We start from the raw sequence: 11,939 nt of genomic DNA, 5'->3' as shown, positions 1-11,939 counted from the left end.
TATCATCCACAAACCAATGGGCAAGCTGAAGTTTCTAACAGAGAATTAAAGAGAATCCTGGAACGGACAGTAAATACCCGTAGAAAGGATTGGGCACGGAGCTTGGATGATGCTCTGTGGGCTTACAGGACAGCATTCAAGACCCCCATAGGGACATCTCCATACCAACTCGTGTATAGTAAGGCATGTCACCTGCCCGTGGAACTGGAACATAAGGCCTACTGGGCAACCAGATTCCTAAACTTTGATGCCAAATTAGCAGGAGAAAAATGATTGCTCCAGCTAAATGAGCTAGAGGAATTCAGATTCACAGCTTTCGAAAATGCCAAGCTTTATAAAGAAAAATAAAAAAAATGGCATGACAGAAAGCTGTCATCTAGAATCTTTGAACCAGGACAGAAGGTCCTGGTGCTCTTTTAACTCTAGACTCAGGCTATTCCCTGGGAAACTGAAATCCCGGTGGAGGGGACCATACGTGATTACAAGTGTATCACTATATGGTTATGTGGAGCTTCAAGATATTGATTCTGATAAGAAGTTCATTGTCAATGGACAGAGAATCAAGCATTATCTTGAAGGAAACATTGAGCAAGAATGCTCAAGGCTGAAGCTAGATTAAAAGCTCAGCAAGGTCCAGCTAAAGACAATAAAGAAGCGCTTGCTGGGAGGCAACCCACCCATGGGGCAACAATTCTCTAAGCATTTTGCCCTATTTCTATTTTTATTTTTATTTGTTTATATAGAGTTCATTGACAACAAGGTAAATAATCATTTACAGAAGACCTCGGCACACAAAACAGAGAAAAAGAGCTCACTGGCAAGAAAACGCCAGTAATGGTAGCAATATGGGCGTTCAACGCCAGAAAGGGACACCCACTGGGTGTTGAATGCCAGTAATGGCAGCAGCTGGGCGTTGAACACCCAGGAGAGAAGCATTTGGGCGCTGAACGCCCAAAACAGGCAGTGTTTGGGCGTTCAAACGCCAGGAAGGCAGGGAGGAGCCAAATTCATTTTTTTCCACACGTATTTCCATTCTAATTTCAAATTTTATGTTTCAATGCATGATTTTTACATGAACATGTTAAGAACCCTGATTTCTAAAATCCTTAATTTCTAAAAATCCCTCTTTCCAAATTCAATCCAACTCTTTTCAAATCTTTTCTGAAAACAAATCTATCTTTTTCACTTTAAAATCTTTTCAACTAATCCATATCTTTTTCAAATCTCCATATTATCTTTTTCAAAATTCAGATTTATCTTTTTCAAAAATCCATCATATCTCTTCAAAATTAAACTATATCTTCTATCTTATCTTTTTCAACTCAATCTTTTTATCTTATCTTTTCCAATATTTCGAAAACCCACCCCCCCATCCCTTTAAATTTAGGTTCGGCCTCCCTCCTCCTCCATCAACAATTGCACCTAGCTCTCCTTCTATCCCTCTCTTTTCTTTTCTTTTGCTTGAGGACAAGCAAACCTCTAAGTTTGGTGTGTTTATCCGAGATCACTAAGATCATGGCTCCTAAAGGAAAACAACCCACTCCAAGAGGCAAGAAAGAGAGCGTTCCAAAACCACTTTGGAATCAAGGGAAGTTCTTATCTAAAGAACATTCAGACCATTATCTTAAAATAATGGGTCTGAGATCAGTGATCCCGGAAGTTAGATTCGATCTGAAAGAAGATGAATATCTGGAGATCCAGGAGCAAATTCGAATCAGGAACTGGGAAGTCCTAGCTAATCCTGAAACGAAAGTAGGAAGGAACATGGTCCAGGAGTTCTATGCTAATATGTGGCAGACTGACAAGCAAAAACTATCTGGAACTGCCTTCTATGAATTTCGGACCATGGTCAGAGGAAAGATTATTCATACCACCCCTGACAAGATCAGAGAGATCTTAAAGCTACCTCAGCTAAAGGACGATCCAGACTCCTTCAACAGAAGGATGATGAGAGCAGACATTGACCTGGATAAGATTCTAGAGGACATATGTATCCCTGGAGCTAGGTGGACCACCAACACAAAGGGTGTCCCAAATCAACTCAAGAGAGAGGATCTCAAACCAGTCGCCAGAGGATGGCTAGACTTCATTGGGCGTTCTTTGTTGCCTACTAGCAACCGTTCTGAAGTCACAGTTAAAAGAGCAGTGATGATCCATTGCATCATGATGGGAAAGGAAGTGGAGGTTCATCAGCTGATTCCAGCTGAACTCTACAAAATTGCTAACAAAAATTCTAAAGAGGCCAGGTTGGCTTATCCAAACGTGATTTCTCTGCTCTGCAAGGACGCTGGAGTAAGGATGGGAATAACTGAGTATATCCCAATTGAGAAGCCAATCACCAAAGCATCAATGGAAAAACAACAAGCACAGGAGGATCCCATCAAGAAGAGAGCACAGGAATTCCTCCCAGAGATCCCTCAATCTGAATACTGGGAGTATCTTGAGACGTCTGTTACCAAGATACGGGAAGCTATGGAGCAAATAATAAAAGAACGGAAGGAACACAGTCAAATGCTGACCTATATGTTTAAAGAACAAGAGGAGCAAGGGCGTGACTTAAGGGAATTGAAGCGCCAAAAGTCTTCTCTTGCAGGACCAAGCACCCCTAGGATCAGAGGAACCCCCGTTCCCCCGGAATAAAGGTTGTAATTTCCAATTTCTACCTTAACTCTGTGACAGTGTCCTTATAGAAGTTTACCTTAGGAGTTATATAGTAGTAATTAGTATCTATTTTGATTATTATCTCCAATTAAGCTATAGTTTATTTTTCTCATCATCAGCAAACATGAATGAAGTAGTAGATCTTTTGAATAAGAGGCAATAAAATTTCGAGTTTTAATAAGAGAAATTCTAATTAGTTAAATGTGGTGGCAATGTTTTTTTTGTCTTCTGAATGAATGCTTGAACAGTGCATATGTCTTTTGAATTTGTTGTTTAAGACTGTTAAATATGTTGGCTCTTGAAAGAATGATGAACAGGAGACATGTTATTGATAATCTGAAAAATCATAAAAATGATTCTTGAAGCAAGAAAAAGCAGCAAAGAACAAAGCTTGCAGAAAAAAAAAAGAGAGAGAAAAAGCAAGCAGAAAAAGCCAATAACCCTTAAAACCAAAAGGCAAGGGCAAATGAAAAGGATCCCAAGGCTTTGAGCATCAGTGGATAGGAGGGCCTAAAGGACTAAAATCCTGGTCTAAGCGGCTAAACCAAGCTGTCCCTAACCATGTGCTTGTGGCGTGAAGGTGTCAAGTGAAAACTTGAGACTGAGCGGTTAAAGTCAAGGTCCAAGGCAAAAAGAAGAGTGTGCTTAAGAACTCTGGACACCTCTAATTGGGGACTTTAGCAAAGCTGAGTCACAATCTGAAAAGGTTCATCCAGTTATGTTTCTGTGGCATTTATGTATCCGGTGGTAATACTGGAAAACAAAGTGCTTAGGGCCACGGCCAAGACTCATAAAGAAGCTGTGTTCAAGAATCATCACACTGAACTAAGAGAATCAATAACACTATCTGAATTCTGAGTTCCTATAGATGCCAATCACTCTGACCTTCAATGGATAAAGTGAGATGCCAAAATTGTTCAGAAGCAAAAAGCTATTAGTCCCGCTCATCTAATTAGAATCTGAGCTTCACTCAAGAAAACTCTGAGATATTATTGCTTCTCAACCTATTAGTCTTCTATTTTATTTGTCTGGTTGCTTGAGGACAAGCAACAGTTTAAGTTTGGTGTTGTGATGAGCGGATATTTTATACGCTTTTTGGGGTTAATTTCATATAGTTTTGAGTATGTTCTAGTTAGTTTTTAGTCTATTTTCATTAGTTTTTAGGAAAAAATCATATTTCTGGACTTTACTATGAGTTGTGTGTTTTTCTGTAATTTCAGGTATTTTTCTGGCTGAAATTGAAGGAGCTAAGCAAAAATCTGATTCAGGCTGAAAAAGGACTGCTGATGCTGTTGGATTCTGAACTCCCTGCACTCAAAGTGGATTTTCTGGAGCTACAGAACTCGAAATGGCATGCTTCTAATTGCGTTGGAAAGTACACATCCAGGGCTTTCCAGCAATATATAATAGTTCATACTTTGCACAAGAATAGACGACGTAAACTGGCGTTCAACGCCAGTTCTCTGCCCAATTCTGGCGTCCAGCGCCAGAAAAGGATCAAAAGCTGGAGTTGAACGCCCAAACTGGCACAAAAACTGGCGTTCAACTCCACAAATGGCCTCTACACGTGACTTGCTTAAATCTCAGCCCCAGCACATACCAAGTGGGCCCCAGAAGTGGATCTCTGCATCACCCATCATAGTCTACTCATTTTTTGTAAACCTAGGCTACTAGTTTAGTATTTAAACAACTTTTAGAGACTTATTTTGTATCTCATGACATTTTAGATCTGAACTTTGTACTCTTTGACGGCATGAGTCTCTAAACTCCATTGTGGTATAAGCTAGAATTGATGGCGGCATTCATGAGAATCCGGAAAGTCTAAACCTTGTCTGTGGTATTCCGAGTAGGATTCAAGGATTGAATGACTGTGACGAGCTTCAAACTCCTGAAGGCTGGGCGTTAGTGACAGACGCAAAAGGATAGTAAATCCTATTCCAACCGGATCGAGAACCAACCGGTGATTAGCCGTGCTGTGACAGAGCGCGTGAGCGTATTTTTCACTGGAAGGATGGAAGGTAGCCATTGACAACGGTGATCCACCAACACACAGCTTGCCATAGGAGGACGTGCGTGCGTGAACAAGAAGACAGAGGAAAGCAGAGATTCAGAAGACAAAGCATCTCCAAAACTCCAACATATTCTCCATTACTGCACAACAAGTAACCTTTAATCCATGCTCTCTTGTTTATTTGCAATTCAACTGATAAACATAATTGACTTCCTGACTAAGATTTACAAGATAACCATAGATTGCTTCAAACCAACAATCTCCGTGGGATTCGACCCTTACTCACGTGAGGTATTACTTGGACGATCCAGTGCACTTGCTGGTCAGTGGTACGAGTTGTGAAAAGTTTGATTCACAATTTGTGAATGTAATGTCCTGCTGAAGCTTGGCTAGCCATGTCTAATCTTTTTAGACTGAAGCTTTAGACTAACATTGCATGATTCCTGGAATTCTTATTAAAAGTTTTGAATCTCTTTATTCTCTTTTCCATATAATTTTCGAAAAATAAAAAAAAATTTATAAAATCATAAAATCAAAAATATTTTTATGTCTTTTGTTTGAGTCTAGTGTCTAATTTTTAAGTTTGGTGTCAATTGCATGTCTTTCTTCTTCTTGCATTTTTTTGAATATATGTAATATGTTCTTCATTGATCTTCAAGTTGTTCTTGATGATTTCTTAGCTCTGATCTTTAAATTCTCTTGTTTTGTGTGTTTTGTTGTTTCTTACATGCACTTTCAAATTATTATAGTCCTTAGTATACAAACTTCTAAGTTTAGTGTCTTGCATGCATTGTTTATTTGATCTTAGTTGCATTTTTTATTGTTTTTCATCATTAAAAATCCAAAAATATTTTCAAAATTGTGTCTTTTCAAGTCAATAATACAGAGAATTGAAGATTCAGAACATTCAGTTGAGGAATTAAACAGAAAAAGCTGAGCGTTCAAAACGCCCAGTGAAGAAGGAAAACTGGCGTTTAAACGCCAGCCAGGGTACCTGGCTGGGTGTTTAACGCCCAAAAAGGTAGCATTTTGGGCGTTAAATGCCAGAATGGATGCCATTCTGGGCGTTTAACGCCAGGATGACACTAGAGGGAAGATTTTGTTTTTAATCCAAATTTTTTTCAAATCTTCATAATTTTTCAAAATCAAATCTTTTTCAAATCATATCTTTTCAATCATATCTCTTCAAAATCAATTTCTTTCTATTTTTTATTTTTTTTAATATTTTTGAAAATCCTTGCTACAATTAGTAATTTAATTCAAAATTTTCAAGTTGTTACTTGCCTATTAAGGAAGGATCAAATTTTAAATTCTAGAATCATATCTTCTAATTTCTTGTTAGTCAAGTAATCAACTTTAATTTTAAAACCTTCTTTTTAAAAATTGATTTTCAATCATATCTTCTCAATCATATCTTTTCAATCACATCTTTTTCAAAAATTAATTTTCAATCATATCTTTTTGATTTCTAATTTCAAAATCATTTTTCAAAAATCACTTAATTTCTTTCCCAATTTTAATTTTCGAAAATCATCAATCAAATTTTCAAAATTTCTTTTAATTATTTCAAAATCTTTTACTTTAATTTCGAAAATTCTTCTCCTTTTCTCACATCCTTCTATTTAAGGACTAACACTCCTCCACTATCAATAATTCGAACTCTATCCCTCGTGATAAGTTCGAATTCTTCTCTTTCTACCTTCTCCTTCTATTCTTCTTTTCATCTGACACTTCAAGGAATCTCTATATTGTAACATAGAGGATTCCATACTTTTTTGTTCCCTTCTCTTTCATATGAGCAGGAGCAAAGACAAAGGCATCCTTGTTAAAGCTGATCCTAAACCTGAAAGGACCTTGAAGAGAAAGCTAAGAGAAGCTAAAGCACAACTCTCTCTAGAGGGCCTAACAGAGCTCTTCAAGGAGGAAGAAGCCATGGCAGCCAAAAATAACAACAATGCCAACAATGCAAGGAAGGTGCTTGGTGACTTTACTGCACCTACTCCCGACTTCTATGGGAGAAGCATCTCAATCCCTGCCATTGGAGCAAACAACTTTGAGCTTAAGCCTCAATTAGTTTCTCTAATGCAACAAAATTGCAAGTTTCATGGACTTCCATTGGAAGATCCTCATCAGTTCTTAGCTGAATTCTTGCAAATCTGTGACACTGTCAAGACCAATGGGGTTGACCCTGAAGTCTACAGACTTATGCTCTTTCCTTTGGCTGTAAGAGACAGAGCTAGGACATGGTTGGATTCACAACCCAAAGAAAGTCTGAACTCTTGGGAAAAGCTAGTCAATGCCCTCTTGGCAAAGTTCTTTCCACCTCAAAAATTGAGCAAGCTTAGAGTGGAAGTCCAAACCTTCAGACAGAAGGAAGGAGAATCCCTCTATGAAGCTTGGAAAAGATACAAGCAATTGATCAGAAGGTGTCCTTTGGATATGCTTTTAGAATGGAGCATCATAGGTATCTTCTATGATGGTCTGTCTGAACTGTCCAAGATGTCATTGGACAGCTCTGCTGGAGGATCTCTTCATCTGAAGAAGATGCCTGTAGAAGCTCAGGAACTCATTGAGATGGTTGCAAATAACCAATTCATGTACTTCTGAAAGGAACCTTGTGAATAATGGGACAAATCAGAAGAAAGGAGTTTTTGAGATTGATACTCTGAATGCCATACTGGCTCATAATAAAATATGTACTCAGCAATTCAATATGATTTCTCAAAGTCTGTCTGGAATGCAAGCTGCACCAGGCAGTACTAAGGAAGCTTCCCCTGAAGAAGAAGCTTATGATCCTGAGAACCCAGCAATGGAAGAGGTGAATTACATGGGAGATTCCTATGGAAACACCTATAATCCTTCATGGAGAAATCATCCAAATCTCTCATGGAAGGACCAACAGAGGCCTCAACATGGCTTCAATAACAATAATGGTGGAAGAAACAGGTTTAGCAATAGCAAGCCTTTTCCATCATCTTCTCAGCAACAGATAGGGGATTCTAAGCAGAGCTACTCTGACTTAGCAACCATAGTCTCTGATCTAATTAAAACCACTCAAAGTTTCATGACTGAAACAAGGTCCTCCATTAGAAATTTGGACGCACAAGTGGGTCAGCTGAGTAAGAAAGTTACTGAACTCCCTCCTAGTACTCTCCCAAGCAATACAGAAGAGAATCCAAAGAGAGAGTGCAAGGCCATAAACACGTCTCACATGGCCGAACCTGGAGAGGAGGAAGAGGCAGTGATCTCCACTGAGGAAGACCTCAATGGACGTCCACTGGCCTCCATGGAATTCCCTGATGAGAAACTATGGGAATCTGAGGCTCACACAGAGACCATAGAGATTCCATTGAATTTACTCCTGCCATTCATGAGCTTTGATGAGTATTTTTCCTCTAAAGAGGATGAAGATGTTACTGAAGAGCATGTTGCTAAGTACCTTGGAGCAATCATGAAGCTAAACGCCAAATTATTTGGTAATGAGACTTGGAAGAATGAACCTCCATTGCTCACTAAAGAACTGAATGACTTGACTAGACAGAAATTACCTCTGAAGAGACAATATCCTGAGAAGTTCTCAATACCTTGTACCATAGGCACCATGACCTTTGAGAAGGCTCTGTGTGACCTAGGGTCAAGTATAAACCTCATGCCTCTCTCTATAATGGAGAAGCTAGGGATCATTGAGGTACAAGCTGCAAGAATCTCAATGGAGATGGCAGACAATTCAAAAAATTAGGCTTATAAACTTGTAGAGGATGTCTTGGTAAAGGTTAAAGACCACTACATCCCTGCTGATTTCATAATCCTAGAGGTTGGGAAGTGTGTGGATGAATCCATCATCCTTGGCAGACCCTTCCTAGCCACAGCAAAAGCTGTAATTGATGTTTACAGAGGAGAATTGATCATTCAAGTGAATGAAGACTCACTTGTGTTTAAAGCTCAAGGATATCCCTCTGTAACCATGGAGAGGAAGCATGAAGAGCTTCTCTCAATACAGAGTCAGACAGAGCCCCCACAGTCAAACTCTAAGTTTGGTGTTAGGAGGCCACAACCAAACTTTAAGTTTGGTGTTGAACCCCCACATTCAAACTCTAAGTTTGGTGTTGGGAGGTTCCAACATTGCTCTAAACATCTGTGAGGCTCCATGAGAGCCCACTGTCAAGCTATAGACATTAAAGAAGCGCTTGTTGGGAGGCAACCCAATCTTTAATTATCTATGTTAAATTTTTATTTTCTTTTGTTATTTTATGTTTTCTGTAGATTGATGATCATGTTAAGTCACAAAAACAATTGAAAAAGTAAAAACATACTGAAAAACAGAATAAAAATAGAACACCTAGAGGAAAAACTTACTGGCGTTTAAACGCCAGTAAGGGTAGCAGAATGGGCGTTAAACGCCCAGTCTGGCACCATTCTGGGCGTTTAACGCCAGAAATAGGCACCAGACTGGCGTTTAACGCCAGGAATGGGCAAGAAGTTGGCGTTAAATGCCAGAAATGGGCAGCAGCCTGGCGTTTAACACCAGGATTGGCAGAAAGGGGCATTTTTGTACGCCACTTGGTGCAGGGATGAGATATCCTTGAGACCTCAGGATTTGTTGACACCACAGGATCCCACCTACCCCACCTCTCTCTCTCTTCTTCACCCATTCACCAATCACCTCAATACGTCTTCCCCAAAAACCCCTCACCTATCAAATCCCACCATTCTCTTCACCACTCACATCCATCCTTCATAAAACCCCACCTACCTCACCATTCAAATTCAAACCACTTTAACACCCAAACCCACCCATAATGGCCGAACCGTACCCCCCTCTCCACTCCTATATAAACCCATCTTCACTCCTTCATTTTCACACAACATACACACTACTTCTCCCCTTTGGCCAAAACACTAAGCCCCCTCCATCTCCTCTATTTCTTCTTCTTCTACTCTCTTCTTTCTTCTTTTGCTCGAGGACGAGCAAACTTTCTAAGTTTGGTATGGTAAAAGCGTTGCTTTTTGTTTTTCCATAACCATTTATGGCACCTAAGGCCGGAGAAACCTCTAGAAAGAGGAAAGGGAAGGCAAAAGCTTCCACCTCCGAGTCATGGGAGATGGAGAGATTCATCTCAAGGGTGCACCAAGACCACTTCTATGAAGTTGTGGCCAAGAAGAAGGTGATCCCCGAGGTCCCTTTCAAACTCAAAAAGGGTGAATATCCGGAGATCCGACATGAGATTCGAAGAAGAGGTTGGGAAGTTCTCACCAACCCTATTCAACAAGTCAGAATCTTAATGGTTCAAGAGTTCTATGCCAATGCATGGATCACCAAGAACCATGATCAAAGTGTGAACCCGGACCCAAAGAATTGGCTTACAATGGTTTGGGGGAAATGCTTAGATTTTAGTCCGGAGAATGTAAGGTTGGCATTCAACTTGCCCAGGATGCAAGGAGATGCACACCCCTACACTAGAAGGGTCAACTTTGATCAAAGGTTGGACCAAGTCCTCATAGACATCTGTGAAGAGGGCGCTCAATGGAAGAGAGATTCAAGAGGGAAGCCGGTTCAACTAAGAAGGCATGACCTCAAGCCCGTGGCTAGGGGATGGTTGGAGTTCATCCAATGCTCAATCATTCCCACTAGCAACCGGTCTGAAATTACTATTGACCGGGCTATCATGATCCATAGCATCATGATTAGGGAGGAAGTAGAAGTTCATGAAGTTATATCCTAAGAACTCTACAAGGTGGCGGACAAGTCCTCTACTTTGGCAAGGTTAGCCTTCCCTCATCTCATTTGTCACCTCTGCAATTCAGCTGGAATTGACATAGAGGAAGACATCCTCATTGATGAGGATAAGCCCATCACTAAGAAAAGGATGGAGAAAACAATAGATCCCACTCATGGACATGAGGAAATTCCTCACCATGAAATCCCTGAGATGCCTCAAGGGATTCATTTTCCTCCACAAAACTATTGGGAGCAAATCAACACCTCCCTAGGAGAATTAAGTTCCAACATGGGACAACTAAGGGTGGAGCACCAAGAGCATTCCATCCTCCTCCATGAAATTAGAGAAGACCAAAGAGTCATGCGAGAGGAGCAACAAAGGCAAGGAAGAGACATTGAGGAGCTCAAGCACTCCATAAGATCTTCAAGAGGAAGAACTAGCCGCCATCACTAAGGTGGACCTGTTTTTTAATTTCCTTGTTCTTTATTTCTCTATTTTTCGAAAATTATGCTTTATGTTTATCTATGTTTGTGTCTTTATTACATGATCATTAGTGTCTTAGTGTCTATGCCTTGAAGTTATGAAAATGAATCCATCACCTTTCTTAAATAAAAAATGTTTTTAATTGAAAAAAAAAAGAAGTCATGAATTTCAAATTTTAAAACAGTTTAATTATTTTGATGTGGTGGCAATACTATTGTTTTTCTGAATGAATGCTTGAACAGTGCATATTTTTTGAATTTGTTGATTCATGAATGTTAAAATTGTTGGCTCTTGAAAGAATGATGGAAAAGGAGAAATGTTATTTGATAATCTGAAAATTCATAAAATTGATTCTTGAAGCAAGCAAAAGCAGTGAAAAGCTTGCAGACAAAAATATATATGCGAAAAAAATGAATGAAAAAAATGCGAAAAAAAAAAGAAAAAAAAAAAGAGAAAGAAAGAAAAAGAAAAAGCAAGCAGAAAAAGCCAATAGCCCTTTAAACCAAAAGGCAAGGGTAAAATAAAAAGGATCCAAGGCTTTGAGCATCAGTGGATAGGAGGGCCCACAGGAATAAATTCCTGGCCTAAGCGGCTAAAACAAGCTGTCCCTAACCATGTGCTTGTGGCGTGAAGGTGTCAAGTGAAAACTTGAGACTGAGCGATTAAAGTCGTGGTCCAAAAGCAAAAAGAGTGTGCTTAAGAGCTCTGGACACCTCTAATTGGGGGACTCTAGCAAAGCTTAGTCACAATCTGAAAAGGTTCACCCAGTTATGTGTCTGTGGCATTTATGTATCCGGTGGTAATACTGGAAAATAAAATGCTTTGGGTCACGGCCAAGACTCATAAACTAGCTGTGTTAGAGAATCAACATACTTAACTAGGAGAATCAATAACACTATCTGGATTCTGAGTTCTTATAGAAGCCAATCATTCTGAACTTCAAAGGAAAAAGTGAGATGCCAAAACTGTTCAGAAGCAAAAAACTAAAAGCCCCGCTCATCTAATTAATACTGATCTTCATAGATGTTTTTGGAATTCATTGTATATTCTCTTCTTTTTATCCT

Source organism: Arachis hypogaea, chromosome 14 (genome assembly GCF_003086295.3).
Source record: "Arachis hypogaea cultivar Tifrunner chromosome 14, arahy.Tifrunner.gnm2.J5K5, whole genome shotgun sequence".
NCBI lineage: Eukaryota > Viridiplantae > Streptophyta > Magnoliopsida > Fabales > Fabaceae > Arachis > Arachis hypogaea.
Note: the sequence above shows the minus strand (reverse complement) of the source record.